Genomic DNA, 18,418 nt, shown 5'->3' with positions numbered 1-18,418 from the left:
AAAAATAGGTTTTTTTCATAGATTTTTCGACTTCGTCGGCCAAGTAAAAATATTTATAGTTAATGGATCGGAATAAAAGTGGTACAACTTCTAGACAATTTAGTTAGCTTCGTCGGAAACAACGAATCATGCCAATCGGTTCAGTAGATTTGAAGTTACCATACCGCGCGATAGAAAAAAACAAAAAGGTCATTTCTAGAAAAACGCGTTTGAAATTTTGACTACGTATAAATGCAGTATTATGCAACTTACGTTTAATCTGCTATTCCGGGTCCATAAACTAGTCCTTCCTCTGTTCGTTCTGGGCCATCCTGCGCTGCTCCAGAGCCGCTCGTACGGCCGGTGACAAGCGGTTTTCGGCCGCCTGAAAGCGGTGGTCGTCCGAATGCTTGGCGAACTGCATCGAATAGAGTCCCAGGGTGACGTTCATCGTTGTCATGGTCTTCAGAATTGCTGAACACCCTTCGTTGAAGGTGCTCACTGCTAGGAAAGTCGCAATATTCACAACACAGTCTTCTCACCGGAATGCAAATGCTTGGGGGCTAACTTCCAAACACACGCGTTCAAACTTTCATTTTAATTTTATATTTTTCCTCCCAAGCACCGGTACAAAAACTCGTCCTCTGTAAGAATAAAACTGGTGCGTGAAAAAGACCGATTTCAAGCAGGTGCATTTTTTTGTTCAACCGCGAATAACAAACATTTCCGTTCCATATTCGGAAAAACCGTTTCAGGGGTTGATTCTACACACTTTTATGGAACCAAAACTGCAATTTAAAAAAACCGATTTTTTGAACAAAAAGATAGTAGACCTCCCCTTAACTGTTGTGAATTCAATGTCATTATTGTCTCTGAATAAAAGGGTCATTTTTGTTCATCTCACTACGTATTTCTTTCAGTCACGTTCTCTACTATGTTATAACAGTATATGTCACATCCGTCTTTAAGTTCTGTGCACCACTATATTTTAGTAGGGTGGTAAAGAGCTCGACATAATACGCCAAAAAACTGACAACTAATGAGTCCTTTCCTACTTCTTCGCTAGTACTGCACTGTCGTCAGAACTCTGGCGCTTGCTATGAAAAATGTATGTTACCTTGTTATTGGCAATAAACAATTGGCGAACCATTAACAAGAACGCTGCTAAGCATTGTTTGAAAACTAGCCAGTACTTTTGAGTTGGGGAAACAGCGAGAAAGTTAAACCACATTGTCTAGATGGGCATTTGAAGCATGTCTCTTAACTATTTCGTGAAATCACTAGGTAAATTGTTAAGAAAAAGGAGAGGTACCTTAAGGATGCAGTACCCAATCAGAGAATGTTGTAGGCTTGCCAGTGGACAGAAAATGCCATACGTTTCTTGAGTACTCATGAAGTAAAGGGTTCAGAAGATCTACGTCAAACCAGGAAAATCTTTCTGAACATTCAAAAATCAGCACTTCAGTAGTTTCCTAATTTTGTTGTCGAACTTTGTCAGCCGACGTAATTCCGCAACCGAAATAAACGTTTCCAACCACCTCTGCTGCCTTCAGTCCTGTTATCTTTTTATTTCACGCGACACTCTTCTTTCATCTTCATAAATGAAACAGTAGACCTCATGGTCTAGTGTGGCTTCACTTCTCTATCTTCTTTCACTCACAAGCAGCGGAAAGGTGCATCAAGTCTGCAAAATTCGACTCCTTTTTATAAACACTACACTTCAGATAACTACTGGCAAACGATTGAAGAACATGTCTATCGCGAAACATTTCAAAAAGCGACATGAATTGCAGGCACTCACTTTACACTTTTGACGTTGATTGTACTGACAGCATGTTTTTCATTTATTTCGAGAACTGTGTCTCAACAGTTCGTGGAAGCTAAACGTTTCAAAACTTTACTGCTCAACCTGGTTACCCCGTTAGCTAGTTCCACAGTATAAAATGATATTCTTTTGTTTTATGACCGCCGCCTTCCTTTTTGAAATGCTTCTCGTACGGACTACCCGCTGCAACACGTAACTGGCAGCTCAGTGTAAGTACCGTAAAGGACAGGGCGCGAACCAGTAGCGTAGCAACTGTTGAAAGACTATAAAACTGTGTTGCCACACTGAACACGCGCCTTTGTTCGCCCGGCTCCGTGGTTTGAATTCCACAGCAACTGAGCGGCACTGAACTACTGGTCGGATGATTTGGGGGTGGCGGCGCCATTTGGCTTGCGATGAGTCCAGTTATTTCCTGGTCATGCTGTTGCGAAGTTATAGCCCCCGCATTGGTAGCGTGTTCCATTTTCCTTCTCTCTTAACTTTATTGTTTATTGGCAATGACTGACAGAATCGGCAAGTCACTGTTAGAGCCCAGATTTCCGTGCAAATACATGTTGCATGCACGTTTGCATATTCTGGCCATTTGGGGAGTAAATGCATATTTCTAAAGTTTCACCGATTTAACTGCATGAAATTGGATATACAAATGATATCATTTATTTACCTCAGTGCATCTGCTGCAATAACTTACATAATACTCGTAGCTGATTATATGGCCATTTTTCTTGTGAATAACGTCACAAGTTGCAACATGTCGTGAATTTTGTTACAGTCTGTAAATTTCATGGTTCCTTCAACCACCCTGGTTCTGCTCGGTAGATGTCGGTAGAAATCAGTATACCTCGTGCCAATAAATTTAAATAAAAAAGTTTCTATTGTTGTTAAGCGACGCTACCTTGTATATGGTGTAGGGCAGGAAAGCAATTAAAATTTTTTATCCTAGCCTAAAGCAAGTTACATGTTTTGGTCATGCGCTACATCGTGAAGCGGAAACAGTAAACTTAAAATATGAGAATCTGAACACACTGATGTACTCCAGAAACAAGGTAAATAAACCGCACAACATCCAAACGTTTGATCATTGTGACAGCATTAATTAAGTCGTATGCTCACTTTTCTCACTTTTCAGGGGATTCTTGAAAGCATCTGCACGTGTCGCAGCACTGAAAGATACACAGGTGGATTTAGCTTTGCCACCGTTATCAGATCAAATTCTGATTTTGAGTTGACAAAAAATATTGTGTGGCGGAAATATAAAAGACTTTCAAATTTATCTGCCTTTTTCTGAAATTTATTCACTTAAGTATTCATCAGTCACTTCGCGTGATGTAGAAAGTTCGTTTTCTTTGTAAAGAAATGTTTTGGCTAATATACGCACGAGCCTAAGTTAAGGAAATTCGGAGATATTGGTTGTTGTGTACTGTTTTACAGTAAAATAGAAATAATTAAAGAAATGAATTTGATACCGCATATTTCTGTTGTCTTAATGCCTCACTGCGCTTGTTTGGTGATATGATATTGCAAGAATGCGCGCGCTTTAACGATTTCATAGTGCATGAAAATCTGGGCTCTAGTCATTATTTCGTCTGAAGTGTAGAACAACAAAAATTATTGCAAATAGTTGTGGAATTGTGTCAAAAGTACCCCTTCGCATGGTTATTGCACTGAAGAATTGGCGTCCGCAGCTCGTGGTCGTGCGGTAGCGTTCTCGCTTCCCACGCCCGGGTTCCCGGGTTCGATTCCCGGCGGGGTCAGGGATTTTCTCTGCCTCGTGATGACTGGGTGTTGTGTGATGTCCTTAGGTTAGTTAGGTTTAAGTAGTTCTAAGTTCTGGGGGACTGATGACCTTAGATGTTAAGTCCCATAGTGCTCAGAGCCATTTTTTTGAAGAATTGGCATGATATAGGTAACTAGGTTTTCATCCAGTCTTTGCTCATATTATAATTTAATTAATGAAAATATCTAGAGTAAACTAATATACCAGCATATCGGAAAAAAATCATCAATCAACAGCAGAAAAATTGCTTTAATTTAATAATTTGAGAACCTATGTTATTTGCGTTCTCCAAGGAGCATCAAGGAATTTTGATCATCGTTTGTTTATTGCGTTTTCCTAGCGCTCTCCTGTTACTGACGTAGTCTAACATGCCTCACGTAGAATACTATGTATTTTTTTTCCCTAAGTTAACTGGTTGGCCACATACACATAAACAATCTTTTTAGTGAAAATTACATTTATCGCCACATTTACCAGTCCAAACGCACTAAGCCACACAAATTCGTACGCAAAATACTCACAAAAATGATTTCTTCCAGCGATAGTTACTAAGAAGATTTGGACGTAAAGAACTGTCACTGTAGATCAGGATCATTCCGTGTATAAGGGGTGTAAGGCTCATTCTGAGCTTTTCATCAGAAATATTTGTAACCGATCTCGATCAATAATGTTGTTGTTGTGGCATTCTGTCCGAAGACTACTTTGATGCTGCTCTCCACACTGCCCCGTGTAACCCTCTTCAGCTCTGTTAACTAACGCAGTCTACAGCCATTTGAGTTTGCTTACTGTATTCGAGCCGTGGTCTGTCTCCAATTTCTCCCTCCACACTTCCTTCCACTATCAAACTGGCGAGAGCCGGCCGCAGTGACCGAGCGGTTCTAGGCGCTACAATCTGGAACCGCGCGACCGCTACCGTCGCAGTTAGTTTCGAATCCTGCCTCGGGCATGGATTGTGTGATGTCCTTAGGTTAGTTAGGTTTAAGTAGTTCTAAGTTCTAAGGACTACCCCCATGAGCCATGGACCTTGCCGTTGATGGGGAGGCTTGCATGCCTCAGCGATACAGATGGCCGTACCGTAGGTGCAACCACAACGGAGGAGTATCTGTCGAGAGGCCAGACAAAAGTGTGGTTCCTGAAGAGGGGCAGCAGCCTTTTCAGTAGTTGCATGGGCAACAGTCTGGATGATTGACTGATCTGGCCTTGTAACACTAACCAAAACGGCCTTGTTGTGCTGGTACTGCGAACGACTGAAAGCAAGGGGAAACTACAACCGTAATTTTTCCCGAGGGCATGCAGTTTTACTTTATGGTTAAATGATGATGGCGTCCTCTTGGGTAAAATATTCCGGAGGTAAAATAGTCCCCCATTCGGATCTCCGGGCGGGGACTACTCAAGTGGACGTCGTTATCAGGAGAGAGAAAACTGGCGTTCTACGGATCGGAGCGTGGAATGTCAGATCCCTTAATCGGGCAGGTAGGTTAGAAAATTTAAAAAGGGAAATGGATAGGTTAAAGTTAGATATAGTGGGAATTAGTGAAGTTCGGTGGCAGGAGGAACAAGACTTTTGGTCAGGTGAATACAGGTTCATAAATACAAAATCAAATAGGGGTAATGCAGGAGTAGGTTTAATAATGAATGAAAAAAATAGGAGTGCGGGTAAGCTACTACAAACAGCATAGTGAACGCATTATTGTGGCCAAGATAGACACGAAGCCCATGCCTACTACAGTAGTACAAGTTTACATGCCAACTGGATCTGCAGATGATGAAGAAATTGATGAAATGTATGATGAGATAGAAGAAGTTATTCAGGTAGTGAAGGGAGACGAAAATTTAATAGTCATGGGTGACTGGAATTCGAGTGTAGGAAAAGGGAGAGAAGGAAACATAGTGGGTGAATATGGATTGGGGGAGAGAAATGAAAGAGGAAGCCGCCTGGTAGAATATTGCACAGAGCATAACTTAATCATAGCTAACACTTGGTTCAAGAATCATAAAAGAAGGTTGTATACATGGAAGAATCCTGGAGATACTAGAAGGTATCAGATAGATTATATAATGGTAAGACAGAGATTTAGGAACCAGGTTTTAAATTGTAAGACATTTGCAGGGGCAGATGTGGACTCTGACCACAATCTGTTGGTTATGAACTGTAGATTAAAACTGAAGAAATTGCAAAAAGGTGGGAATTTAAGGAGGTGGGACCTGGATAAACTGAATAATCAGAGATTGTACAGAGTTTCAGGGAGAGCATAAGGGAACAATTGACATGAATGGGAGAAAGAAATACAGTAGAAGAAGAATGGGTAGCGCTGAGGAATGAAGTAGTGAAGGCGGCAGAGGATCAAGTAGGTAAAAGACAAAGGCTAGTAGAAGTCCTTGGGTAACAGAAGAAATATTGAATTTAATTGATGAAAGGAGAAAATATAAAAACGCAGTAAATCAAGCAGGCAAAAAGGAATACAAACGTCTCAAAAATGAGATTGACAGGAATTGCAAAATGGCTAAGCAGGGATGGCTAGAGGACAAATGTAAGGATGTAGAGGCTTATCTCACTAGGGGTAAGATAGATACTGCCTACAGGAAAATTAAAGAGACCTTTGGAGCAAAGAGAGTCACTTGTATGAATATCAAGAGCTCAGATGGAAACCCAGTTCTAAGCAAAGAAGGGAAAGCAGAAAGGTGGAAGGAGTATATAGAGGGTCTATACAAGGGCGATGTACTTGAGGACAATATTATGGAAATGGAAGAGGATGTAGATGAAGATGAAATGGGTGACACGATACTGCGTGAAGAGTTTGACAGAGCACTGAAAGACCTGAGTCGAAACAAGGCCCCGGGAGTAGACAACATTCCATTAGAACTACTGACGGCATTGGGAGAGTCAGTCCTGACAAAACTCTACCATCTGGTGAGCAAGATGTATGAGACAGGTGAAATACCCTCAGACTTCAAGAAGAATATAATAATTGCAATCCCAAAGAAAGCAGGTGTTGACAGATGTGAAAATTACCGAACTATCAGTTTTATAAGTCACAGCTGCAAAATAGTAACGCGAATTCTTTACAGACGAATGGAAAAACTGGTAGAAGTCTACCTCGAGGAAGATCAGTTTGGATTCCGCAGAAATGTTGGAACACGTGAGGCAATACTGACCCTACGACTTATCTTAGAAAATAGATTAAGGAAAGGCAAACCTACGTTTCTAGCATTTGTAGACTTAGAGAAAGCTTTTGACAATGTTGACTGGAATACTCTCTTTCAAGTTCTAATGGTGGCAGGGGTCAAATACAGAGAGCGAAAGGCTATTTAGAATTTGTACAGAAACCAGATGGCAGTTATAAGAGTCGAGGGGCATGAAAGTGAAGCAGCGGTTGGGGAGGGAGTGAGACAGGATTGTAGCCTGTCCCCGATGTTATTCAATCTGTATATTGAGCAAGCAATAAAGGAAACAAAAGAAAAGTGCGGAGTAGCTATTAAAATCCATGGAGAAGAAATAAAAACTTTGAGGTTCGCCGATGACATTGTAATTCTGTCAGAGACAGCAAATGACTTGGAAGAACAGTTGAACGGAATGGACAGTGTCTTGAAAGGAGGATATAAGATGAACATCAACAAAAGCAAAACGAGGATAATGGAATGTAATCGAATTAAGTCAGGTGATGCTGAGGGAATTAGATTAGGAAATGAGACACTTAAAGTAGTAAAGGAGTTTTGCTATTTGGGGAACAAAATAACTGATGATGGTCGAAGTAGAGAGGATATAAAATGTAGACTGGCAATGGCAAGGAAAGCGTTTCTGAAGAAGAGAAATTTGTTAACATCGAGTATAGATTTAAGTGTCAGGAAGTCGTTTCTGAAAGTATTTGTATGGAGTGTAGCCATGTATGGAAGAGAAACATGGACGATAAATAGCTTGGACAAGAAGAGAATAGAAGCTTTTGAAATGTGGTGCTACAGAAGAATGCTGAAGATTAGATGGGTAGATCACGTAACAAATGAGGAGGTATTGAATAGAATTGGGGAGAAGAGGAGTTTGTGGCACAACGTGACAAGAAGAAGGGACCGGTTGGTAGGACATGTTCTGAGGCATCAAGGGATCACAAATTTAGCATTGGAGGGCAGCGTGGTGGGTAAAAATCGTAGAGGGAGACCAAGAGATGAATACACTAAGCAGATTCAGAAGGATGTAGGTTGCAGTAAGTACTGGGATATGAAGAAGCTTGCACAGGATAGAGTAGCATGGAGAGCTGCATCAAACCAGTTTCAGGACTGAAGACAACAACAACAGCAACAAGTTCTAAGGGACTGATGACCTCAGAAGTTAAGTCCCATAGTGCTCAGAGCCATCTGAACCAGCGAAACTGGCGAGTTCTTGATGCCTCAAGATGTGTCGCATCAATCGCTCCCTTCTTTTAGTCAAGTTCTACATCTATATGGAACTCTACAAATCACATTTAAGTGCCTCGCAGGGGGTTCATCGAACCACCTTTACAGTAATACTCTATTATTCCAATTTCGTACAACGCGCTGAAAAAACGAACACCTGAATCTTTCCGTGCAAGCTCTGATTTCTTTTATTTTATTACGATATTAATAAATTTTCTTTTCTCCATTTCGACTCAGTACGTCCTGATTACTTAATCGTACTATGCATCTAATAAAGCAATTTTCTGTAACATCACATTTAGAAATATTCTAATCTCTTCTTGTCTGAACTGCTTAGCACACACATTCCACTTCTGTACATGGCCACTGTCCAGACAAAAATCCTCACTAAAGACTTCCTTACACCTAAGTGCATATTAGACGTTAACAAGTTCCTCTCCACCAGAAATGCTTTTCTTGTATTGCCAGTCTGCATTTTATATCCTCTCTACTTTGGTTATCACTAATTATTTTGCTGCTCAAATAACAAACCCCATCTACTACTTTTAGTGTCTCGTTTCCCCAAATTCCCTCAGCGTCGCTTGATTTTCTTCTATTTCATTCCTTTACCTTTGTCTTACTTTTGTTGATGTTCATTTTATAACTTCTTTTAAAGACTGTATTCATTCCATTCAACAACTTTCCCACGTCCTTTGCTGTGTCTGGCAGAATTGCAATGACACCAGCAAGCCTAAAAGTTTTTATTTCTTCTCCATGAACTTGAATTCCCTCTCCAAATTTCTCCTTTGTTTCCTTCACCGCTTGCTCAGTGAACAGACTGAATAATATTGGGGCAGGCTACAACCCCGTCTCACTCGTTTCATAAACGGTGCTTCCCTTTCATGTTCTTCGAGTGTTACAACTGCAGTCTAGTATCGGTACAAATCAACTGTAGATAAACGATTCACTCTGTGTACTTTATCCCTGCTACCTTCAGAATTTTAAAGAATGAATTCCAGTCAACACCATCAATAGCTAACTCTAAATCTTCATATGCTATAAACGAAGGTTTTACTTCCTTTAACCGGCCTTCTAAGATAAGTCGTAAGGACAGTACTGCTTTCTGCTTTTCTGCATTTCTCCGGAACCCAGACCGTAATTTTCTCAGGTCGACTTCCACCAGTCTGATTTTTTTGCCGCCTACGTCACAGTTAATTTAAATTAAGTTGACATAAAGAATAAAATCAAGAAGAACTAAATAAAAGAGGTGAGGAAAGACGTCTATGTAAGAACGTGATCAAAAGAAGGGAAAGGTTGGTGCGACGGCTGCTGCTGTATCGAAGAACAGTCCACTTTCAGCTGGAAGGAGCCGTGCAGGGGAAAAACTGTAGGGCAGACAAAGGTTAGAATACGCAAAATAGATGATACAGGATGCTAGGTATTGTAGCTGCGGAGAGAGGAAAACATCTGCACCTGGGAGGACAGCAGCAAACCAGGCGAAAGATTTATGAGTCACAAAATGGTACGGTTGTGGTTTGGTAGCCAAGTGAGTAAATGTCACACTACAAATGCAAGTTCTCGAGATTTTTAACTGTCACTTACAGCTTCGTTCAGCTCTGGAAATGATACTTGAATGCGCGAAAAACTGTAAGTTGAACTCTGTTAGGAGTCTGCGACAAAGCGTAGAGTCCTCTAACCGGGTGAGTCTGTCCAGAGTTCCGAGGGAAGGCAACAGGAAACTACCTCCCATAGGATAATACCTAACAGAGCAGCGTGGTGTACAAACCGGATGTCAAACTGAGGACTGATTTTCTTTGTGATAAGATCTACATCTAGATCTGCACTCCACAGGTCATCTTACTGTCTGTGGCGGAGAATACTTTTCATTACCCCTTTCCTCTTCCACTCACGAATGTTGTGTGTGAAGTACAACTGTCGGTGACCTTTAATTCCTCTCATTTTCTCGTCGTGATCATTTCGTGACGTGTATACAGGAAGAAGTAATACGTCGACTGACTCTTCTTGGAATGTACGTAACAGTAAAACTCTCCTTGATTTACAACGCCTCTCATGTAGCGCATGCCGCTGGAGTCCGATGTGCATCGCGCTTACTGAACAAACCAGTAACGAAACATGCCGCTCTTCTTTGAATCTTCGATATTAATCCAACTTGATATGGGTGCCAGATGAGTGCACAAGAATCAGTGGAGCGAATGTTTTGTAAACCACATCTTAGCTCAAATACATTTTTTTAGAATAGTTTCAAAAAGTTTCAGCTTGGCGTCTGCTTTTTCTGCGCCTATAGTGTGATTTAAATTACTTGGCAACTCACGTCAGGGTCCAAAGTCGCGACGTTGTGGCGATTGGTACCGTCTGCAGGCAGCCACCACGACGTTCCGCTCTCTGCTGCAATAGAAAATCTCTTTGAAGTGTTTACCAACTAAACTACGCAAAAAATCTGATATTAACGTGCAATATAGATCTCTCTAGTGTCTGTGAGCATGTCAAAGAAGTGTTCTTAGTTTTAATTCTTAATGATTGCATTGGCTTCGCCAACGTGAGCACGAATCCCCTGGGAAAATATATGATCTGCACCATGGACGACGAAGAATTTGGCACACGAGCAGTGTTCTTTCTCACGTACCACAGCTCTCTCGCCTGGCTGCACAGCTCCACTATCACCACACCACACTGCCTGAGTGTGAGGCGGAGGAAGAGAGGGAAACTACGATAGTGTCGCGTTTAGGAGACAGTGCAGCTACCTCATACAAATTTATTTCATGTTTATCAGAAACACAGATCACAAACAACAGAATTTTTCAGTATCATTTAACTATTTTTGGTGTGCTGGAGACTTAATTTTTATCTTGTGTAAACTGCCGGCACAGGGACAGAGGCAGACAAGTCCTGAGATTTTCACACTCAGGTTGCCAAGTGAACGTGACTTATTTAGCTTCGCAATCGAAAAAAAAAGCCTTTCACACAGTAATGTTCATCGAAATATTTTATTGCGCTTGTAACTTCATTATACAGACATGGAAACTCTTCCCAATGGAAACAACTAAGCCCTCCCGGACAATTTTAACGCAAAAGGGTTTGTCTTTTAAACGGAAATTACATGCAGATCGATCAGTTCCATCTGCTTACACGTACATGTGCTCTTTCAATAAAGGACAAATGGTCTCTCAAACTGCAATGTCCTTGAAAGGTTTAGAAAAATATCCTTGTAATTCTTTCAGGGCCACAAATAATTCTTCATACCTCCCATTTTCTTTGACGCCAATGACCTTAGCAGAACGCACCGTGCTTTTTTTCAGAATTTGGCCCTCCTACAGCGTGCTTTTTTAAAAATGCATACCCATCGAATCACAAATAAGTTATCACCTAGCAATGTGGGCAGTGTGCAGTTGGTGAGGTCTGCAACCCATTCCGGAAGATCTAATTTTCGTTCCCGCTCCCCTCTTTCCCAGGCATGCCCCTTGATTTAAGCAACGTACCTTGCAGTAATGCAGGGTGTAACGGGTATAACAGTAGATACTTTTATACGTGGCATCTTAATATGTACACACATCAGTGTATTGGTTGTTTTTCCTCTGCATCGAACAGTCTTCCCAAAAACACATCACAAACTTTGTGATGTTTTCAGTTCAGTCGTACTGCACTATTAAGTGGACTACGCCTGTCAGTATAGACTAACCGTTTTGCAGCCACGTTTCCACACTTCATCACCTGACCTCTGCCCAGGGCAAAATAACGTTTAATGGCTTGCTCTAGCCACATGTACTTGGATGTACTAACCAACCTAAAAACATAAAACTTGTAATGGCTAAATTATTAGTCTAAAATGATGTAAATACTGATGTAATGTTGTTAAGTACACCGTCCTCAGTCACCAATAGAAATATCTGCAGTTACACACAATACCCCCTGTATACAACGTCTCCATACTCTCCTTTCCATTTCATCGAAATCTGTTGCAAATGACAGTGGAATAATGCATGCGACTTCAGAAAATTTACTATTCGTACCTCCAATTTCATCACGTTCTCCGTGTCTGCAAGTTTAGCACGAAGTGCTTCGTGATGTATGGAACAATGAATTCTGTCTGTCGATGGTTGTAATTTTTTGCTCTTTCATTGTCCACCATCTATAATTTTTTTCTGCAAGTTGTTGCGATGTCGTTCCATAACATATTTGCGGTATCCGTCAGTTATGCGACTTTATCTATTATACGATACTGAAAATTCGTACCCTTCTCTTCTGTGATTCCCATTCATTTTAAAGGCTTGTGACTACAGATTAGTATAGCGCATCTTTTTGTGCAAAAATAGACTGGACCTGTGAATTCCTTTATAGAGGGAACAAATATCAAAGGCAAAAAGTGCTGATACTATGATTCTGCCGAAATGAAAAAAGTCGTGCCGACAGAAAAATGCGCCTCCACTATGCTAACTGAAATGTAGAAGGACAGAGCAAAAGCCTAGACAAGCCGAGCCTCGGCCCGCATGCGGTTTTGCACACCGTGGCCGACCATCGTCTAGATGCTGATAATACCGATTAAAGTTGTGAAACAACCGCAGGCTACCGTAGACTATCGTAAGTCAGCGTAGACTATGGTTATTTTTCCTAGTAGACTTCGTCAGCATAGATCGTACATGCTTTACCTGTATATTAGGTGTGTTGCATACGTATTGGGCGTTACCTCACTGCAGTCACTTTGTTTACATATGGGATCAGTTTCTTACTAGGTGTCACCAGAAACCGGAAGCGGTGAACCATCTAGAAAATGAGGGAGATATACACTGACGGAAAAAAATCGCAGCACCAAAAAATAATTAATGCAGAGTAATGAAATTTAGGGAATACATTTGTCTATGTAACATATTTAAGTGATTCACAATGCAAGATGACAGGTTAATGTAAGCGAGAGATAAGCCATTGCATATGTGAAATGCTGGTGCATTAATAACCGATGTAACTGCTAGAATGTTGACTGCAAGCATGCAAATGTGCATGCATTGTGTTGTACAGGTGGAGTAGGAGTAATCCGCTGAATTACAGGCCTATATCACTAACGTCGATTTGCAGTAGGGTTTTGGAAGATATACTGCAGTCGAACATTATGAAGTTCCTCGAAGAAAACGAATTATTGACACATAGTCAGCACGGTTTCAGAAAATATCGTTCTTGTGAAACACAAATAGCTCTTTATACTCATGAAGTAGTAAGTGCCATCGACAGGGGATGTCAAATTGATTCCATATTTTTAGAGTTCCAGAAGGCTTTAGACACCGTTCCTCACAAGCGTCTTCTAACCAAACTGCGTGTCTACGGAATATCGCCTCAGTTGTGCGACTAGATTCGTGATTTCCTGTCAGAAAGGTCACAGTTCGTTTAACAGACGGAAAGTCATTGAGTAAAACAGAAGTAATATCCGGCGTTCCCCAAGGAAGTGTTATAGGCTCTCCATTGTTCCTGATCTATATTAACAACATAGGAGACAATCTGAGTAGCCGTCTTAGATTGTTTGCAGATTATGCTGTCATTTACCGTCTTGTAAAGTCATCAGATGATCAAAACGACTTGCAAAATGATTTAGATAAGATATATGTATGGTGCCAAAAGTGGCAATTGATCCTGAATATGGAAAAGTGTGAAGTTATTCACATGAGTACTAAAAGAAATCAGCTAAATTTCGATTACGCGATAAGTCACATAAATCTGAAGGCTGTAAATTCAACTAAATACTTAGGGACTACAATTACAAATAACCTAAATTGGAACGATCACATAGATAATGTTGTGGGTAGATCAAACCAAAGACTACGATTTATTGGCAGAACACTTAGAAGGTGGAACAGGTCTACTAAAGAGACTGCTTACGCCACTCTTGTCCGCCATATTCTGGAGAATTGCTGTGCGGTGTGGGATCCGCATCAGGTGGGACTGACGGATGACATCGAAAAAGTACAAAGATGGGCAGCTCGTTTTGTATTATCACGAAATAGGGGAGATAGTGTCACAGACATGATACGTGAATTGGAGTGGTAATCATTAAAACAAAGGTGTTTATCGTTGCGACGGAATCTTCTCATGAAATTTCAATCACCAGTTTTCTCCCCCGATTGCGAAAACATTCTGTTGGCACCGACCTACATAGGGAGAAATGATCATCACGATAAAATAAGAGAAATCAGGGATTGCACAGAAAAATTTAAGTGCTCGTTTTTCCCGCGTGGCCGGCCAGAGTGGCCGAGCGGTTCTAGGCGCTACAGTCTGGAACCGCGCGACCGCTACGGTCGCAGGTTCGAATCCTGCCTCGAGCATGGATGTGTGTGATGTCCTTAGGTTAGTTAGGTTTAAGTAGTTCTAAGTTCTAGGGGACTGATGACCTCAGAAGTTAAGTCCCATAGTACTCAGAGCCATTTGAACCATTTTTCCCGCGTGCCATTCAACAGTGGAACGGTAGAGAGACAGCTTGAAGGTGGTTCATTGAACCCTCTGCCAGGCACTGTATTGTGAATAGCAGAGTAGTCACGTAGATGTAGATGTAGATGTGGAGGATGTCAGTATGTGGGATGAAGTCTCATGCCCGTTGCACTTTCTCAGTTAACACAGGAACGGCACATATGTCCCATCTGTGCTCGACTGGAAACAGATCTGGTAATCGAGCACATGTCGACACTCTGTAAGCATTTTGGGTTACAACAGCGGCATGTGGGTGAGCGTTATCCAGCTGGAAAACACCTCCTGAAATGCTGTTCATGAATGTCAGCACAAGGGGGCGAATCGCAAGATTGACGTACAAATTTTCAGACGGGGAACGTGGGATGAGTACGAGAGTGCAACTGCTGTCATATGAAATCGCACCCCAGACGATAAGGGCCGGCCGGAGTGGCCGTACGGTTCTAGGCGCTACTGTTTGGAGCCGAGCGACCGCTATGGTCGCAGTTTCGAATCCTGCCTCGGGCATGATGTGTGTGATGTCGTTAGGTTAGTTAGGTTTAATTAGTTTTAAGTTCTAGGCGACTGATGACCTCAGAAGTTAAGTCGCATAGTGCTCAGAGCCATTTGAACCATTGTGAACAACAGGCTTTCATCAGAAAACAGAACAGACCTCCACGCCGCCCTCCACCAATGAGCTCTTGCTGGACACTACTGAACTTGCAAATGGCGGTGGTTCGGGGTCAGTGGAATGTACGCTTCAGGGCGTCTGGCTCGGAGCTCTCCTTGAAGTAACCGATTCGTAACATATGCGACTGCAGTCTTCCTCGGCGTATTCCACTGATGAACCCGAGAAGAATTCATCAACGATTCGTAACAGTTCATCGTGTCACTGCGGTGCCGACTGCTGCTGCAGATGCTTTGCGATGCGCCAGGGCCACCGGCGTTTCGCTGTCGGCGGTGCTACTTGGCCGTCCGGAGCCCGGTCTTCTTGCGATCGTACATTCTCGTGACAACCGCTGCCAGCAATCATGGACAGTGTCTACATTGCTGCCAAGTCTTTCTGCGATATCGTAGAAGGACCATCCAGCTTCTAGTAGCCTACTACACGGACCCGTTCAACTTTTGTGAGGTGATGTTAATGGCGTCTTCGTGGCCTTAAAACGTTTCTTGGCAAACATCAACTCACCACGTCCAATCTCAAAGGTAACTAACGCTCACGACAGTTACAGCATGTACACTACTGGCCATCGAAATTGCTACACCAAGAAGAAATGCGGATGATAAACGTGTATTCTTTGGGCAAATATATTATACTAAAAATGACATGTGCTTACATTTTCACGCAATTTGGGTGCATAGATCCTGAGAAATCAGTACCCAGAACAACTACCTCTGGCCGTAATAGCGGCCTTGATACGCCTGGGCATTGAGTCAAACAGAGCTTGGATGGCGTGTACAGGTACAGCTGCCCATTCAGCTTCAACACGATACCGCAGTTCATCAAGAGTAGTGACTGGCGTATTGCGACGAGCCAGTTGCTCGGTCACCATTGACCAGACGTTTTCAATTGGTGAGAGATGTGGAGAATGTGCTGGCCAGGGCAGCTGTCGAACATTTTCTGTATCCAGAAAGGCCCGTACAGGACCTGCAACATGTTCTGTTCATCTTCAGGCGTTGGTTGGTTGGTTGGTTTGGGGAAGGAGACCAGACATCGAGGTCATCGGTCTCATCGGATTAGGGAAGGACGGGGAAGGAAGTCGACCGTGCCCTTTGAAAGGTACCATCCCGGCATTTGCCTGGAGCGATCTTCAGGCGTTTATACATACATAGGCTACATACATATAGAGAAATGTTACTTAAAAATAAAAGTGTTAAACTAGTTTATGTATGTAGTATGTATAAACGCCTGAAGATAAGCAGAACATGTCCGAAACGCGTTGCATTATGTTACATTAAGCAAAAAATAAAAAGTGACTGGTAGCAGAAACTTGAAATAAATAATCATCCTGATTTAGATTTTCCGTGATTTTTGTTAATCGCTTCAAGCAAATGCCGGGATGGTTCCTTAAAGGGCACGGACGGCTTCCTTCCTCGTCATTCCTTAAGCCGATGGGACCGATGACCTTGCTGTTTGGTCCCCTCCCCCGAGTGAACCAACCAACCATTTACTTACGCATTGAACCGCAGTTTTGATAGAGAGTGCAACTCTACCGTCGTTGACCAGAAGCGCGTGAAAACTTGCTGCAAAATTATACGCTGCGAGAGATGCTAGGGAGGTGGTGAGCGCAGGGCGAGGTTCCGCGATGGCGTGATGTGGGACACGGCACCCCACGCACTGCAGGCGCAGGTATTTGTACCGCCGGACAGACGGACAGCTGCGGGCCGTTTGCGCCACGCTCCTCGGAAACAAATCGCCGCTGTCTCAGCGGCCAGGTGTTAGCTGCAGCGCCGCCCCGCATTGCATGCGCGCAGATTGCCATCATGATAAATTCGAATCAGCGCGTGCATCTAGTCTGTGTTTCATAAGGCACGTCTTAAATGTTCAGTGGATGCCATAATAACACAGTGAAAACGGAAGACACAAGCAAAATACCTGATGAAATTACGGTGAAGAGCAAACATCGGCTAAGGATGCGTTTCGATGGCCGATATTTTACGACAATATTTGGCACCAATAGCGCTGCTGTCTACTTTTGGTGCAATGTGGCCGCAATACACAGTAATTTTGTGGTTCGGCTGGGCAATATTGCTGCCGTTGCTGATGTACTGCCGAGGGTTTGCCTATGTTGTTCACAAAGGGTGGAGAATTTCGCACTGCAGCGCAGCGCAATGTCTGTCTGTTTCCTAGTCTGTATATGGTTCCCCCTCACTCTCACCTTTGCTCCCTACTTCATTATTACCATCTTCCTTTCAGGGATTAGGCTGTTGCCTGTTCCGAACTCAGAAACAAATCATTTTCGTCTTTTTCAAGGTCTTCCAATATCTCGTTTCCCATTCAGCTTGTAGTTCAGGATCTTTTGGATATTTTTGAATTTTTTTCATTCATGTCGAAAATATTTAATTCTTTTCTAATATCTTCATTTGTGATCGCGTCTTTTCTTGTGCAGCCCTTCCTCTTCCTTATATTTTTCGGGATTTCGTTTCCGTAGGACAGCACAGGAACCGTCATCCCTTTGTAGAATTTGATGATGGTCTCTTTTTGTTCTTTATGGCCCAATGTTCTGCTAATGGTGACACAGAAAACTTAGTTTGTGAACTTCATTATCAATATCAGAGCCAAAATCAAAACTTGAAGTACAGCCTAAATAAGAGATTTGAGAGACTTGTTCTAAAACGGAATTATCCAAAACAATTTTTAATCAGACTCGATATTTTCCGTTACAGCCATTCTTTTGCATACTTCGTTCAGCTGGTATACAGATCTTTGGAGGTCATCTTCATTCTTTTGAATTATAACGATGTCATCTGCAGATAAAAGTACATGCAGGTATTCCTCATTCGTTATCTTAATCCCTTTGTTTACTTTTATTTCCGTTTACGAAGAATGAAATCACTGTAAGTATTAAAAAGGGTAGATGATAGTCAACATCCTTGTCTGACACCCTGGTTAATAATTATTTCTTCTAATTGATTCCTACCGGTGCTTATGACAATCCGCGTATTTTTGTAAAGACTTTTCACTACCTCTATTAGGTAATGATATCCACATTCAGACCTAATCTAGCATAGACTGTCATGGCTCACAATGGACAAGTGTATTTTGTAAATGCGATTTATGCGGGACCAGTGCTGTGGGACGTCAGAATCAGTGTGTAAAGGATATGAGGATAGCAACCTAGCCACCCCCACCCCCGCAGACAGGCAGCGGCGGGCCGAAGAGATGCCCCGTCCCCCTTTCCGGATCGTCCAGGCTACAGCTGAGATGAAAGACAACGTACCACAGCTTCTACAGTCGCTACAATTATACTGAGTATAATCAATAAAAACATAAAATTTCTGTCTTTTTTTTGTTTAATATTCGA

The 18,418-nt window shown here is 42.2% G+C and overlaps 1 protein-coding gene across 2 annotated transcripts in view; it reads right to left on the bottom strand.

Annotated features, from left to right (window-relative positions):
- The window catches only part of LOC126092261 (uncharacterized), a 918,328-nt gene that overhangs the window by 381,719 nt on the left and 518,191 nt on the right, over positions 1-18,418 (bottom strand). Inside the window, exon 4 of one of the 2 annotated variants that reach the window (XM_049907771.1) lies at positions 10,282-10,355. The gene's annotated coding sequence lies outside the window, so the exon portion shown is untranslated. The remainder of the gene's footprint in view (positions 1-10,281; positions 10,356-18,418) is intronic. The other variant, XM_049907774.1, reaches the window with a different exon arrangement.

The sequence above is a fragment of the Schistocerca cancellata genome, chromosome 7 (assembly GCF_023864275.1).
Source record: "Schistocerca cancellata isolate TAMUIC-IGC-003103 chromosome 7, iqSchCanc2.1, whole genome shotgun sequence".
Taxonomy (NCBI): domain Eukaryota; kingdom Metazoa; phylum Arthropoda; class Insecta; order Orthoptera; family Acrididae; genus Schistocerca; species Schistocerca cancellata.
This window is presented reverse-complemented; position numbering and strand designations above follow the sequence as displayed.